The following is a 16,179-nucleotide window of genomic DNA, read 5'->3' on the forward strand; positions in this document are numbered from 1 at the left end:
CAAGCATTTCCATTTCTTAAAAGTTTGAAATACATCAAATTTTGGTCTAAGGAAATAAACCATACTTTTCTAGTTGCATCATCAATAAATGTAACATAATAATGAGAGCCACCAAGGGAAGATACCTGAGCTAGTCCCCATACATCTGTATGCACAAGCTCTAATTTCTCTTTATTGTTTTCCTTCCCAGTCTTTACAAAACTCACTCTCTTTTCTTTTCCATACACACAACTTTCACAGAAATCCATATTAACACATTTCAAACCTGGTAAAACTTTCTTTGAATGAAGTACTTTCATACCTTTCTCATTCATGTGCCCAACTCTGTTGTGCCACAGTGATGTATCAGAATCTACAACAGCTATATGTTCTCCCTGCTCAACTGCAGTAATTGTTCCTGAACATTCATTTTTCTCTTAAACAATCAAACTAGAAGGAACAATATGACATGTACAAAGATATAAAGTGCCTACTTTCACACCTTTTGCTACTACAAGGGAACCTTTTGAAACTTTCCAATTTTTATCATTAAAAGTAACTACACAACCCTCATCACCGAGTTGCCCCGCTGAAATTAAATTCCTACTCAGCTTTGGAACATGTCTTATCTCATGCAGTAGCCAATGATTCCCATTCTACAACTTAATCTTAATTTTTCACTTTCCAACAATTTGATAGGGTTCATTATCTCCCAAATAAACAAGCCCAAAATCCCCTTGGACATAATCAACGAAATAACCTCTATGAGGTGTAGCATCAAATGAAGCACCAGAATCTAAAACCCATGAATCATCAACACTTTCTAAAGATAGAAGAAAAGCATCCTCTTCGGATTTTTTACTTACCACATTTGCCTCCTTGTCTCCATCTAATTTATCTCCTTCATTTTTCTTTTGATTCTAGCAATCTTTCTTTTTGTGCCCTAGTTTCCCATAGTACCAACAATCATTTGGTCCTCTCGATTGAGACCTCTTCCCCTTTGACTTTCCACTTGATTTTCTACGATTTCCAGAGTTACTTCCTCTCTTAGTCATTCTACCCCTACTTTGTGCATTCAAAGCACTTCCTGATGTAGATCCACTTGAGAATTTCCTACGAGTTTCCTCACTCAAAACAACACTGATCACATCATCATATTTTAGGGTAATAGATCCAGGAACAGAATTACTCACCGCCATTACCAAGTCATTCCAGCTTTAAGGCAAAGAACACAAAATCAAGAGAGCCCTAATTTCTTCATCAAAATTGATACCCACAAAAGATAACTGACTAGTAATAGTATTAAACTCATTTAAATGATCTGCAATAGATCCACCTTTTGCCATTTTCATATTAAATAAATGCTTCATCAGAAATACCTTGTTTGAAGTAGAGGGCATTTCATATAGTGTCGCTAGGGTTTTCATCAAATCTTTTGACATCTTTGATTTTGTAATATTAAATGCCACTGATGGTGCCAAGCATAACCAAATGCTTTCGAGTGTCTTTCTGTCCAAAAGATCTTGTTCAATATCTGACATAGTTCCCTAATTCTTGGCTTTACCTTCCAATGGCTTCCATAAATCCTTCTGATATAGATAGTCTTCTATTTGCATCTTCTATAACTAGAAGTTGTGCCCATTAAACTTGTCAACCCTCAGCTTACCCTCATTTGCCATCGCTCCCACTCAACCATGAGACTCCCACTTAACTGTGAGACTTTCCTGCAAAGGATAACTGAATGACAACCTCACTCTAATACCACTTGTTAGGATAAACCACGGAAAGAAATAAAAACTACATGCAAATATAACCAATAACAAAAAATAATAGATCACACAGAAATGAACACAAGGCACCAAGATTTAACGTGGTTTACCCAATCCTTGGGCCACATCCACCAAACAGCAAGTCCAATATTATTACAATCCAATGATTACAACCTTATTATAGTTTGTAATCCCTTACAACTCAATACCGCCGCAAGAAGCAATTTCGCATCACAACATAATGAAAATACCCAACCCTAAACCCTTTTAGACAAGTATTAAACCGCTTAGGGTTATAACATGTCAGCCATAAATTAGCCATAACTTTAGTAGAAAATCTATGAATGGTGAATCTATGAATAGTACCCAAAAAAAAAAAATTCGAACCCCACTAATTATGAAGTATGTACAGTATTTTCTTGATCAGTCACCACAATCTAAACCCTGCCACAACTTCGGTGATATGTCTACATGTTCAGGAACAACCTTCACTCTAATACCACTTGACACAATGCAAGGTAGGAGTATCCCCAAAGGAGATGTCCTACCCCCAGCTATACAAATAACCATGTAGTGAAAACAAGAAACAACATTGCAAGATCTGATACCAAATTATAATAATATATTCATAAAATATAACTAATTACATGCAATGTGCCAGGTTGTAAGGCTTTCTTATTTATGGCCAAATACAAAGCAAGTAATAGTTCTGCAAGATCCCTCAAGATCCAATCCACACCCTAGCTAGTCCAGATCCACACTCTAGTAGAAACCCCCAAGGAAGATCTCAACTTGTGCTTGCAAGCCCACTAAGCAATCTCCTTATTTTCCAAGCCACAACTACTAGCTCTACTCCAACTTTATCCAAGATCCAAGCGTAAACTGCCTCACATTTAGTGTTCTATCCACACATTCACAACTCCATCACAATCCTATTGTAAACTACCTCACATTCGGCGCTCTATTCACAGACTTAAGAAAAAACTCGCTCTTCAGCTACTTCTCTTCTCCAAGATGGATGAATTATGACTAAATACTTCCCCACAACCCCTAATTCTACAAATCTAAGCCATAAGTTGGCCCAGAATATAGATTAAATACAAATACATAAATTAAATACCACAAGTTGGCCAACAATAGAAATTAAATGCCCAAAATATATGTCTAAGAAAAATCATGATATCTCCTAGCTTTGAATGAATTAGAACTTGTACTTCGAATCATAGGTAGAAATCTAGACCCTCTTCAATCCTTGAAATTTTCATCCTCTAACATGGCCTAAAATAGACACCAAATTCTCATACCATGTCGAGCAACCAAAGACCATGTCGAGCTCCAAGAACATGCTGAGCTCCAAAGACTAGGTCGAGCTCTATCGACCATGTTGAACTCTAAGACCATGTTGAGATCCATAGACCATGTCGAGTTCCCAGACCATGTCGAGTTCCATAGACCATGCCGAGCTCCGAGACCATGCTGAGCTCCTAGAACATGCCAAGCTCCATAGACCATCTTCAACTGAGTACCAGTCTAAGTACCCACTGTAGACACCTAAAAACTTTTAGAAAATAAAGTATTTTTATTTTCTGAAAAAATCCTGATGACATCATCATTTATTAATTAATTAATTATTTTATTTATTTATTTATTTTTATGCCATTAAATCCCTTTATCTTAATTATAAATATTTAATTAAGGAATCCCTCCCAAAAATGTTTAAATCTTATTTAAACATTATTTCCTTATTTATTAATTATTTAATTAATAAATTGACCAAAAAACCCAAAATAAATAAAAAATTTATTTTTTGCCCAAAACTTGGCCAATTTCCTTAAGACCACTAACCTCTTCCAAAATCTTCTAATCCTTCTTTAATTTTGATTAAAGGCTAATCCCATCATTTCCTACCCCTAATCCCAACTCAAAATATTTAATTAAGATTAAATATTAATCCTCATGTTTATTAAAAAAAGTTTTAATAAATATCTCCTCAACCCAAACCCTTGAAATAAATAAAACTTTATTTATTTCCTAAAAATCTAATTTATCCTCATCCTAAGAAGTTCTAGACTCTTCTAGAAAGTCTTCATCCTCATCTTAGGAAGTTCTAGACTATTCTAGAAAGTCTTTATCCTCGTCCAAAGTCTAGACTCTTCTAGAAGATGTCTTTAAACCTAATCCTAATCCCCTCCTAACCTTGTCACATTCCCTAAACATGGGTTAAAACTTACTAACCCAAGCCAAAGTTAACAAATATCTCCTCCTTCACCCACCCTCATTAAATGCCATCCACTTGCCTATCCCTAAGCTAATCCTAAACCATCCTAATCCATCCTCTAATCATTTGCACAATCCTAATCAAGCTTAAAACCTTCCTAATCAAGCCCAAGTCGAAATTCCTCTCATCTCCTTCAAAATATCCCAACTATAAAACTTTATGAAGCCCACTAAGCCATAAATGACTCTTCCAAGCCCTTTTATTGCTCTTCCAAGCCATTATGAGGGTCTTTATGAAGATTTTATCCCTTGAGCCTCCTTTGTTGACTCATCCTTCCCCTTTCCTCCATCCTCTCACCCTATGACATGTGTCACTCCCTGATTGGTTGTAAGAAAGCACAATCCATGTGCTCTCCTCTCATGCAATCTGAGCCCTCCATGAGCTTTTCCCCATCCTTGCATCTTAGCCCTCAATCTCTCAAGCCTCTTGCCTATAAATTGGATCCTTCCCCTTTGCAAAACAACACAATCCATGAAGTAAAGTCATAATGCCATTTTACATCAAAACCATACACTCACATCCAAATTCCAACTCCATTTGAAGCCCTTTTTGAAGCATAAAGCTTGAGCATACATCCTATCTATTTAGACAAAGCTACTCAACAAGAGAGCTCCTCATTGAAGAGAGCCCATTAATGGCTCATATTCTCAATTGAGAGCTCATCTTAGTCTATCTTGAAGTTTATGAATTTTGTTTAGTTTGTAGAAGCTTTATTTAAATTTGGTTTCTATTAGCATACTAACATTGCTCATATACACCCACCAAATAAACTACCATGCCTCCTCACATGAACTCCAAAGTAGTCACCAAGCAAACCCAAGATGATCCTGCATCAATAATAGGGGAAAACTTCATGTGTACATATAGCCATGCAAATAAATAAGGTAATTATGGAAATCATTAATAAGGTGATTGGGGTTTCCAATTATGGGGCATTTTTCCATTAATGTAAAGGTCATTACATGTCAAAGGGAACAAATAAATAAAGTAATTATGATGACCATTAATAAGGTAATTAGGATTTCCAATTATGGGGTATTTTTAAATTATTGTAAGGGAAATTACAAATCACAGGAAACACTCCTCTTTCTTCTCAAATAGATCCAAAAATATATGGCATAATTTTAAGTGTGACTTAAGGGGAAATAGAGCTTAAAGGTATGAAAACTCTCTTTTATGTACTAGTCATGTTATATTGGTAGTCTTCAACATTCTTTTATGGGATTAAGGATTTAAAGAATGAATTATAGAAAATTCATGAATAATATTTAGAACTCTAATTGAAAAAAGTTGTGAGAACTTCTACGCAAACTCCTACAACAAAGGATAAAGTATCTTATATATATTGGAGAGTGAAGGAAAAAATCCTCTTGTTGATGTAATCACCTAAAATTTGTCTAGTTTAGGTCAATTTCCCTAAAGTTTTAATTAGGTGATCAAACCCTATTCAAGGTCACCAAATCAAGTGAAGCATAAGCATAATTGTGTAATTGACTTGGATCAATTCAATTGCATCATTCATAAAATCATACATATATGTGTGTGTGTGTGTATATACATACATACATATATATATATATATATATATATATATATATATATATATATATATATATATATATATATATATATATGTGTGTGTGTGTGTGTGTGTGTGTGTGTGTGTGTGTGTGTATATGGATATATATAGATATACATAGATATATAGATAGATATATATATATATATATATATATACATATGTATACATATTATTATATGTATATATACACACACACATATATGTGTGTGTATATAGGCATATATACATGTATATAGATATATATACACATATACATATATATGTATGTACACATATATGTATATGTATATATACATATACATTGTTGAAAATATAAGAGTAATTAAGAGGGGAAGGGTGAATTAATTACTACTAAAATAAATCCTAGATCCCTTAGATGTCAAATAAAATCTAGACTGATAAAATTGGTTACTGTTGATACTCAGTAAGCATATAGAAATTGTTGAAACTCGGTAAATGCATAATGTGAATAACTTGTAAGCATAAAAGATAATACATGAACACATATGACACTAGGATTTAACATGGAAACCCAATTTGGAAAAAACCACAAAATGCAACTAGTTACTATTTTTCACTCTTCTGAAGTGAGCCCTGTTAGGAGCCAACCCTGTTAAAGGTTACAAAACACACTGTTAGGTGTGACCCTGTTAAAAGATTTAATCACCTTGTTAGGAGTGGCCTTGTAAGAGGTATTGAAACAATTCAATGAAATTGCCACCTTGTTAGAGGATTTACAAATGATTGTTAAACCAACTCTGCTAAGAGATTTTAGATCACTGCTACAATGGTTAAAGAGTAACAATAAAATGACCTGATTATGATGCAACTGAATTACTGATTATAGATCTCTGTTCTGGCTTTTACTTGATCCTTCTTGTTTGAATAATACTTTTTTGATCCACAAGGATATCAACCTATCCTTCAAGTTCACTTCCTTTCTCTTTATCTCTTTCAACTCATTCAACTTACATATCACACACTCTGAAATCACAACTTGATCTTTTCCTTATACCTTCTAGATTGTCAAGTCAACTCAAATACAAATTAGAATAACCAATATTCATCACCTCATTCGGCTAGAATCAATAGGTAAAATAATTAAGCTTTATATGCAAAAATAAGAAAATCCTTTGGTAGCTGACCCAGCTTCGTAGAAATTGATTCTAAATCAATTTCCTGTGTTAACCAACAGATGCTCGTTTAACACTAAGAACTCACGAAATTCCTTTCATAACTATGTGAACTTGGTTAATACTAACTTTGTTCAACTTTCCCTATGTTAATCGAGTGAGCTTGGTTAACACTCTTTTCTACATAACTTCCTTCGACACCCAAGTGAGCTTGGTAGATACTTCCTTTTGTTCATAGAAAACTCAAGAATGCTCAGTAGACTAGGAAAATTATCTTCACTGACCAAGTGAACTCGGAATGTGCAGACTGTCAACTGATATGACATTTTGTGTAACATCAAAGACAACACACAATTAATCAATTGCATCCAAAAATCTCCCTCATTGGCATTGATGGCAACACAACATGTCATAGCACAATGAAATTCTGAGAACAAGACTCCCTCTATCAAAAAGTTTCTTTTATTTTACACAAAAAACTTATCCCTCTATGAATGAACTACTTAACTTCTCCTTCTTGAAATTAAAAAATTTTAGAAAAGATAGGATAGTAAACTTCTCCCTCTTTAACAACACATGCCAAAGACAATTATGATTAGTGTCAATGTACCTTGAGTATGGATTCATCTACAATATGTTCTTATCAATACTGCATCAACTAATTGATCTTCAACTTAGTTCCTGTTGATGCATCACTAAACTTTATTTAGTGAGCTTTAGATAGGTTAATGACCCCTAGCTTACCTCTTAGATACAAAAATGCATCCTTAGGTAATGGCTTTGTGAATATATCTGCAATTTTTTCTTTTGTATGCACATATTCCAATCTATTTTTTTTGTCTTGTACTAATTCTCTTATAAAGTGATATTTTATAGCAATGTGCTTTTTTTTGGAATGCATCACTAAGTTCTTTGGATATGTTGATTGCACTCATGTTATCACAATACATGACTATTGGCTCTTTGACTTCAACCTTCATTCTTTCCAACAATTGTTTGAACCAAACAATGTTAGAGCAATTTACTATTGCAGCCACATATTTTGCTTCTATTGTGGATTGAGATGTGCAGTTTTGTTTCTTGCTTGTCCAAGATACCAACCTTTTACCAAGAAATAATGCTCCACCACTAGTACTTTTCTTGTCATCAAGATCTCCTTTTAGATATCTCAAGATTCTTTTTATCGCCACTCATGTGGTTTTCTCTAGGTTTAGCTAAGAATCTTGCTACTATCCCAACTACTAAGGCAATATCAAGCCTTGTATGCACTATGTACTGTAATTTTTCAATCATTGATCTGTATAAGGTTTGATCTACTTCTTTGGAGTCATCATCTTTTGTAAGCTTTAGTCCAATACACATGGGGTTCAAACTGGTTTTGAATCTTCCATTCCAAATTTCTTTAGTATCTCTTTGATGCACTTAGATTGAGTGATATAGATACCATTCTTGTTCTATTGTATCTGCAATCCAAAAAAGAATTTTATTCCACCAAACATGGACATTTCAAATTATTTATTCATTTGTTCTGAAAATGTTTTGCATAAGTCATCATTTCCTATGAATAGAGTATCATCCACAAATATTTTTGCTAACACAATCTTCTTATCTGGTCCTTTCTTGATGTACAGACTACTATTATCATTTATTCTTTGAAAACCAATATGTATCAAATAGTTATGTAATCTTTCATACCAGGCTCTAGAAGCTTATTTAAGACCATATAGGGCTTTGTGTAATTTGCAAACCATGTCCCTTTTGTCAATATCAACAAAACCTTCTAGTTGTTTAATGTAGACTTCCTCATCAAGAATTCTATTCAAGAATGCAAATTTAACATCCATCTGATATACTTTTAATCCTCTATGAGATGCATATGCCAGTAAAGTCCTAACACCTTCTAGTCTAGCAATGGGGGCAATATTTTCAACATAATCAATACCTTCTTCTTGAGAATAGCCTTTACATACCAACCTTGCTTTGTTTCTTGTCACTTTTCCATCTTCATTCAGCTTATTTTTGAATACCCAGTTTGTACCAATCACATTCTTATCTTTGGTCCTAGAAACAAGAGCCCAAGTTTTATTCTTTTCTATTTATTCTATTTTTTCATTCATAGCCTCAATCCAACTTTCATTTTCTAGTGCATCTTTAACACTTCTAGGTTCAAATTTAGCAAGTAAACATGTACCTTTTAGTTTGCTTCTTGTCATTATTCCATCTAATTTGTCTCCAATGATCTTATCAGGTGCATGATGCCTTTTGACATATTTAGCCAATATAGGTTCTTTGACTTTTGAATGAATTGTACTATCTTCATTTTGAATCTCAACTTCAGACTCAAATCCTTCTATCTATGGCTTAGGCTCTTTAGACTCAGTATGCACTAACTCGGTAGCCTCTAAAGACTCAAGTCCCTATGACTCGATTTGCACTTCCTGCAACTCAGTAACTATTGGAGACTTGGAGAGCTCAGGAGATGAAGTTTTCTTTTTTTCAAATGTTTTTGGAAATGTATCAAGTTCATAGTAGAAAAATCTTATGTAATCTTCTGGCTCCTTTTTACTCTCTTCTTCACTCTTTTCTGCAAACTTATCAATTCTCACATGTGCACTTTCTATGATTTTGTGAGTGGACAAATTCAGACATTTGTATGCTTTACTTCTGCAAGAATATCTTAGAAATATACCTTCATCACCTTTTACATCAAATTTTCCTTTTCTAGATTCTTTCAAGATATAACATTTTCTGCCAAATACTTTCAAGTAACTTACATTGGGTTTGTAGCCATACCATAGTTCATAGAGAGTTTGTTTGAGTCCTTCAATTCAACTCGGTTCAAAGTATAAATTGCAGTGTTGATAGCTTCCTTCTAGTATTTGATAGCAACATTCTTCTCAATCATTAGTGTCCTTGCACAATCCATGATGGATCTATTTCTTCTTTCAGCTATTCCATTCTGCTTAGGAGTACCAAGGGCTGATACTTGTATTTTGATCCCTCTTTCAATGTAGAAATTGTTGAATTCATTTGATATGAATACACCACCTCTATCTGATCTTAAGTATTTCAATCTTTTTCCAGTTTCTTTTTCTACTCTAGCCAAATACCATTTGAATTTTTCAAAAGCTTCTAATTTTTATTTGAGATACATAACAATCATCATTCTAGAATAATCATCAACAAAAAGAATGAAAAAAAATTCTTCACTATAAGTTTCTATTTCAATGGGTCCACATAATTCAATATGCATAATTTCCAAGACATCTTCTAACTAATAGTTTTTTCTCTTAAAACTTTTCTTTCCCATTTTACCAATTTGGCAATTTTTGCATAATCCAACATTAATTTTATTCAAACTAAGAATACCTCTTACTCTTCTGAGTTTTCTTATCTTGACCATATTATCAAAGTTTACATGACACAGTCTTCTGTGCCATAACTAGCTTTCTTCTACTTGAGGAATAATGATGCATAAGTTGTTGGATACAATTGTTCAATTGTGTGTTGTCTTTGATGTCACACAAATGTCATATTAGTCATCAAATAGAGTATACCAAGCTCAGAAGGTTAGCAAGGCAAAGGACAGTGTCTACCAAGCTCAAAAGGTCAGCAAGACAAAAGATACAGTCTACCGAGCTCAGAAGGTCAGCAAGGCAAAGAATAGAGTTTATTGAGCTTAGATGGTTAGAGAGGAAAAAGGATAGAATCTACCAAACCCAAAAGGTTAGTAAAGAAACTTGTAGTATCTACCGAGTAAACACTTCTTACTGAGCTCACTCAATCATCAAAGGAAATGTGGCATAAATAGTTCTTGCCGAGCTCACTCGGTCATCAAAAGAAATGTGGCAAAAACAGTTCTTACCGAATAAACTTGACAGCCAAAGGATTTTAAAGATATTGCAATGTTAACCGAGTCAAGAAGGTTAACTTAAGAAATTTTTGGAAGCAGTATTTATCGAGCAGGGTCTGCCAGTAAAGGATTTCATTATTTTATGAAATAACCTTTATTTATTTAGAGTAATATTTGTAGCTGACTAATGTATGGTTTATTGGTAAATATAACACGTAAATGGGCTGACTTGACAAACTTGAATGGCATAATTAAGAGGTCAAGTTGCGAATTCTAAGTGGAAGTGGAAGTGTGTGGAATTAATGTGATATGAAGACTAATTATTGTGGAAGCGAATTTGAAGGATGATCAAAGATCATTGAGGAGCAGCAAAGCTATATTTGATCAAGAAGGATCTAATGATGCTAAACAGAGACCTATAGCCAGCAAATTCAGTTGCATCTTATTTAGGTCAATTCATTGTTGCTTTCTAACCATTGTAGCAATGATTTCAAATCTCTTAATAGAGTTGGTTTAATAGCCATTTTGTAAATCCTCTAACAAGATGACAATTCAGTTGAATTGTTCTAAAGACCTCTAGCAAGGCCACTCCTAATAGGGTGATTAAATTCTTTAACAGGGTCACACCTAATAGTGTGTATTGTAACCTTTAACAAGGTTGGCTCCTAATAGGGCTCACTTTAGAAGAGTGAAAAATTGGTGACTAGTTACTTGGTGCTTTTTTCAATATTGGGTTTCCACGTTAAATCCGGTGTCTCTTGTGTTCTTTTGTTTTTAGTTACATGCATGAATTCTTGAAGATAAGTAATAGTTTAATTTAACGAGTTACAGCATTTGCTTACTGAGTATCAGCAGTAACTAGATCTTTAAGACATCTAAGAGATCTGTGGATTAATTTTTGTTAGTAACTGATTCACCCCCCTCTCAGTTACTCTATCTTTAATCTCAACAATTGGTATCAGAGTGTTTGGTGCTTACAAGAAAAGATTTCAAGCATCTAAGCTAAAGATCAGGATGTCTTACAAAAGGAAATTCCAAGACTTAATAGGGACAACTTCTCAGCATGGCAAGGATTGATGAGGCTTCATCTGGCTTCTATTAGTGATACAGGGCTAAAGTACCTTGATGAAAAATATGAAGAACCTTCTGGTACATTATCTGTCAATGATATTGCTGAAAAGAAGACTCGAAACATGATGATAGATATAGCATCTGCTCTGAGTTATGAAGAATTTGATGACATCAAGGATTGAAAAAATGCCTTTCAAATGTGCAACAATCTAAAAGGGATATATGGAGGAGATGATAATGTGAGAAGAGCCAAAGCAGAAATTTTGAGAGGACAATTTGATCAAATGAGGATGAGAGAGGATGAAAACATTGCAAAGTATGTTGAAAGAGTTAAAGCATGTGTTAGTACAATCAAAGCATCTGGAGGAGATATCAATGATGAGATAGTTATAAGTAAAGTTCTTAGATCTCTACTTCCCATTTATGCAATCAGAGTCTCTGCAATTCAAGAAAGAAGATGTGAGGCAAATCATAAAATAAATTTAGAGGCCATAGTTGGAAGATTGACTACATTGAGCTAGAAAACTATGACAATTATGTTTCAGCTACCAAGAACATTGATTCAACATTTCAATCCAAAATTTCACTCAAAGAAAAAGGGAAAAAGATGAAGGATCCACAATCAAAAAGTGATAAAGAAACAAAAAAAATTTCAGACAGTGATCTTGAGGTGGTTGAAGCTCTACTAGCAAGAAAATATTCAAGAGGCAAAGGGAAATACAAAGGTAAGGTTCCTCTAATCTGCTTTTCTTGTGAAGAAATTGGACATATTGCTATTAGATGCCCAAATAAGTAGAACAAGGATGTAAAGAAAGGTCACAAATACAATGGCAAGAAAGACTTCAAATCATTTGAGGATAAGGTTAAGAAAAGAAAACATGTTTCATGGCTAAAGATTCTAATGATTCTGATGATGAAGAAGAAGATGAAATTGTCTACATTGATGTGAAAGATGAGTCTAATAATGATGAAAAAATGGCACTCATTTCTCATATGATTAGAAATGATACATGGATCATAGATAGTGGTTGTTCTCATCACATGACTGGTGATAAAACTAAGTTTGAATACTTTGAAGACTATGATGGTAGCAGTGTAAGATTTGGTAACAATGAATCTTGTTGTATAAGAGGAAAAGGAAGAATCTCACTAACCAAAGAACTTGTATGTGATAATGCATATTAGGTAGAAGGACTAAAGAATAATTTGTTGAGTGTGCAATAGCTACTCAATAATGGATTCAAAGTGGAATTTATGCATGGAAAAGCAAGATTGTTGGATGGCAAAGGAAAGATGATTGGATCAGACACTCAAACAAAAGGTAACTTATTTTATCTTGAACTTGGTGAATGTTCATGTTTCATTGCTCAAATTGAAGAAAGTTGGTTATGGCATAGGAGGCTATGTCATGTAAACTTTGACAACTTGATAAAGATCAGTAAATTCAGGAAAGTAAGAATTATTCCTAACATAAAGAAACCTGAGGTTGGTCTATGCAAGAATTGTCAAATTGGTAAAATGAGAAAGACTAGTTTTAAAAGCAAGAACTATCAGACTAAAGAAGTTCTAAAAATTGTGCATACTGATTTGTGTGGACCTATTGGCATTGAAAGTTATACTGGTGAAAAATTCTTCATTCTATTTGTTGATGATTATTCAAGAATGATAACTATCATGTACCTAAGAGAGAAATCAAAAGCATTTGAAAAGTTCAAATGGTATTTGGCCAGAGTAGAAAAGGAAATAGGCAAAAGACTAAAATGCTTAAGGTCTAACATAGGTGGTGAATTCATTTCACATGAGTTCAATAACTTTTTCATTGAAAGGGGAATCAAAAGATAGGTTTCAGCACTTAGAACTCCTAAACAAAATAGAATAGCAGAAAGAAGGAAAAGATCTATCATGGATTGTACAAGAACCTTAATGATTGAGAAAGGGATTGCTATCAAATACTAGAAGGAAGCTATCGGCACTACAGTTCATACCTTGAACCAAGTACAGCTAAAAAAGGAATCATTTGAAACACCCTATGAGTTGTGGTATGGCTACAAACCCAATGTAAGTTATATAAAAGTATTTGGAAGAAAATGTTACATTTTGAAATAATCTAGAAAAGGTAAATTTGATGTAAAAAGTGATGAAGAAATATTTTTGGGATACTCTTGCAAAAGCAAAGCATATAGATGTTTGAACTTATCTACTCACAAAGTCATAGAAAGTGCACATGTGAAAGTTGATGAGTTTGCAAAAAGAATAGAAGAAGAAAGCAAAAAGGAACCTGAAGACTACAAAAGATTTGTTTACATGAAACCTGATACAATGCCAAGTATACCTATTAATCAGGAATCCTCAACTCCAGAGTCTTCATTAACCAAGTCACAAGAAGTTCAAACTGAGTGAGTACCTACCGAGCTGCAAGAACCTGAGTTGAAAATAGAAGCTACCGAGTTAGCATCTACCAAGCCTGAGCAACCAAAATTAGAACCAGAAGTTGAGACACAGAAGGATAACAATGCAAGTCATTCAAAAGGCAAGGAGCCCGTGTCAGCCAAGTATGTCAAAAAGCATCATGCACCAGATCAAATCATTGGAGATAAATTAGAAGGAACAATGACAAGAAGTAAGTTGAAAAGCACTTGTTTACTTGCTAATTTTGAACGTAGAAATGTCAAAGATGCACTAGACAATGAAAGTTGGATTGAAGCTATGAATGAAGAGATAGAACAAATAGAGAAAAACAAAACATGGACTCTTATACCAAGACCCAAAGACAAAAATGTGATTGGAACAAAGTGGGTATTCAAAAAAAAAACTAAATGAAGATGGTAAGGTATCAAGGAACAAAGCTAGACTGGTATGCAAAGGATACTCTCAAAAAGAAGGTGTAGACTATGAAGAAACTTTTGCTCCTGTTACAAGATTGGAAGGTGTCAGAACCTTACTTCCATATGCTACATTCAAAAGATTCAAAGTTTATCAAATGGATGTCAAGTCAGCATTTTTCAATGGCATATTGGATGAAGAGGTTTACATTGAACAACCTAAAAGTTTTGTTGATCCAGACAAGAAGGACATGGTCTAAAAATTGCATAAAGCATTATATGGTCTGAAATAAGCCCCTAGAGCATGGTATGAAAGATTGCATAACTATCTTATTCAGATTGGTTTTCAAAGAACTAATGACAACAGTAGTTTTTACATAAAGGAAGAACTAGATAATAAGATTGTTTTGGCAAAAATATTTGTAGATGATACTTTGTTCATAGGAAATGATGATCTTTGCAAAGAATTCTCAGAACAAATAAACAAGGAATTTGAAATGTCAATGTTTGGTGAAATCAAATTCTTTGTTGGTCTTCAAATTGAACAAAGTAAGAATGGCATCTACATCACTCAATCTAAATACATCAAGGAGATACTAAAAAATTTTGGTATGGAAGATTGCAAATCAGTTGGGACCCCTATGTCTACTAGATTAAAACTTACCAAGGATGATGAATCAAAGGAAGTAGATCAGACATTGTATAGATCTATGATTGGAAAGTTTCAATATGTAGTGCACACAAGACTAGACATTGCCCTTGTAGTAGGAATTGTAGCAAGATTCTCAGCAAAACCAAAAGAAAATCACATGATGGCAATCAAAAGGATCATGAAATACTTAAAAGGAACTAAAGATTATGGATTATGGTATAAACTTGGAAGAAATCTGGATTTAAAGGTGTTCATTGATGCAGATTGGGCAAAAAATATTGATGACAGAAAGAGCACAAGTGGAGGAGCTTTCTTTCTTGGATAAAGGTTGGTTTCTTAGACAAGCAAAAAGTAGAATTGTACATCTCAATCCACAACAGAGGCTGAATATGTTGCAGTAGCAGTAAATTGCTCAAACATTGTGTGGTTTAAACAATTATTGGAAGGTATGAAGCAAGAAATCAAAGAATCTGTTGTTATGTTTTGTGATAACACAAGTGCAATTAACATCTCCAAGAATCTAGTGATGCATTCAAAAACCAAGCATATTGCCATAAAGTATCACTTTGTTAGAGAATTGGTGCAAGAAAAAGAAATAAGATTAGAATATGTCCATACAAAGGAACAAATTGCTGGCATATTCACAAAGCCTTTACCTAAGGATGCATTTTTGTATCTAAGAGGTAAGTTAGGGGTCATTCCCCTATCTGAAGCTCACTAAAATACAGTTCTAGTGATGCATCAACAGGAACAGAATTGAAGATCTATCTAGTTGATGCAGCAAACCAATGAAGACATTGCATATGAATCAGTACATTAGGTACAATGCTATTCAATTATTTTGAGTTGTCTTTGGCATGTGTTTTCAAAGAGGGAGAGTATACTGTCATATCTTTCTAAAATTTGCAAAATAATAAAAGTTTGTGTAAAAGGGAGAGATTATTATGAAAGAGGGAGTTTGATTTAGAAAGTGAATTATTCTATCAGTAAAAGACTTGTTTTCAAATTTCATTCTGCTATGACATGTTGTGTTGCCATCA

Source organism: Cupressus sempervirens, chromosome 4 (genome assembly GCF_028749045.1).
Source record: "Cupressus sempervirens isolate cs-2001-9-10 chromosome 4, ASM2874904v1, whole genome shotgun sequence".
NCBI classification, from domain to species: Eukaryota; Viridiplantae; Streptophyta; class Pinopsida; order Cupressales; family Cupressaceae; genus Cupressus; species Cupressus sempervirens.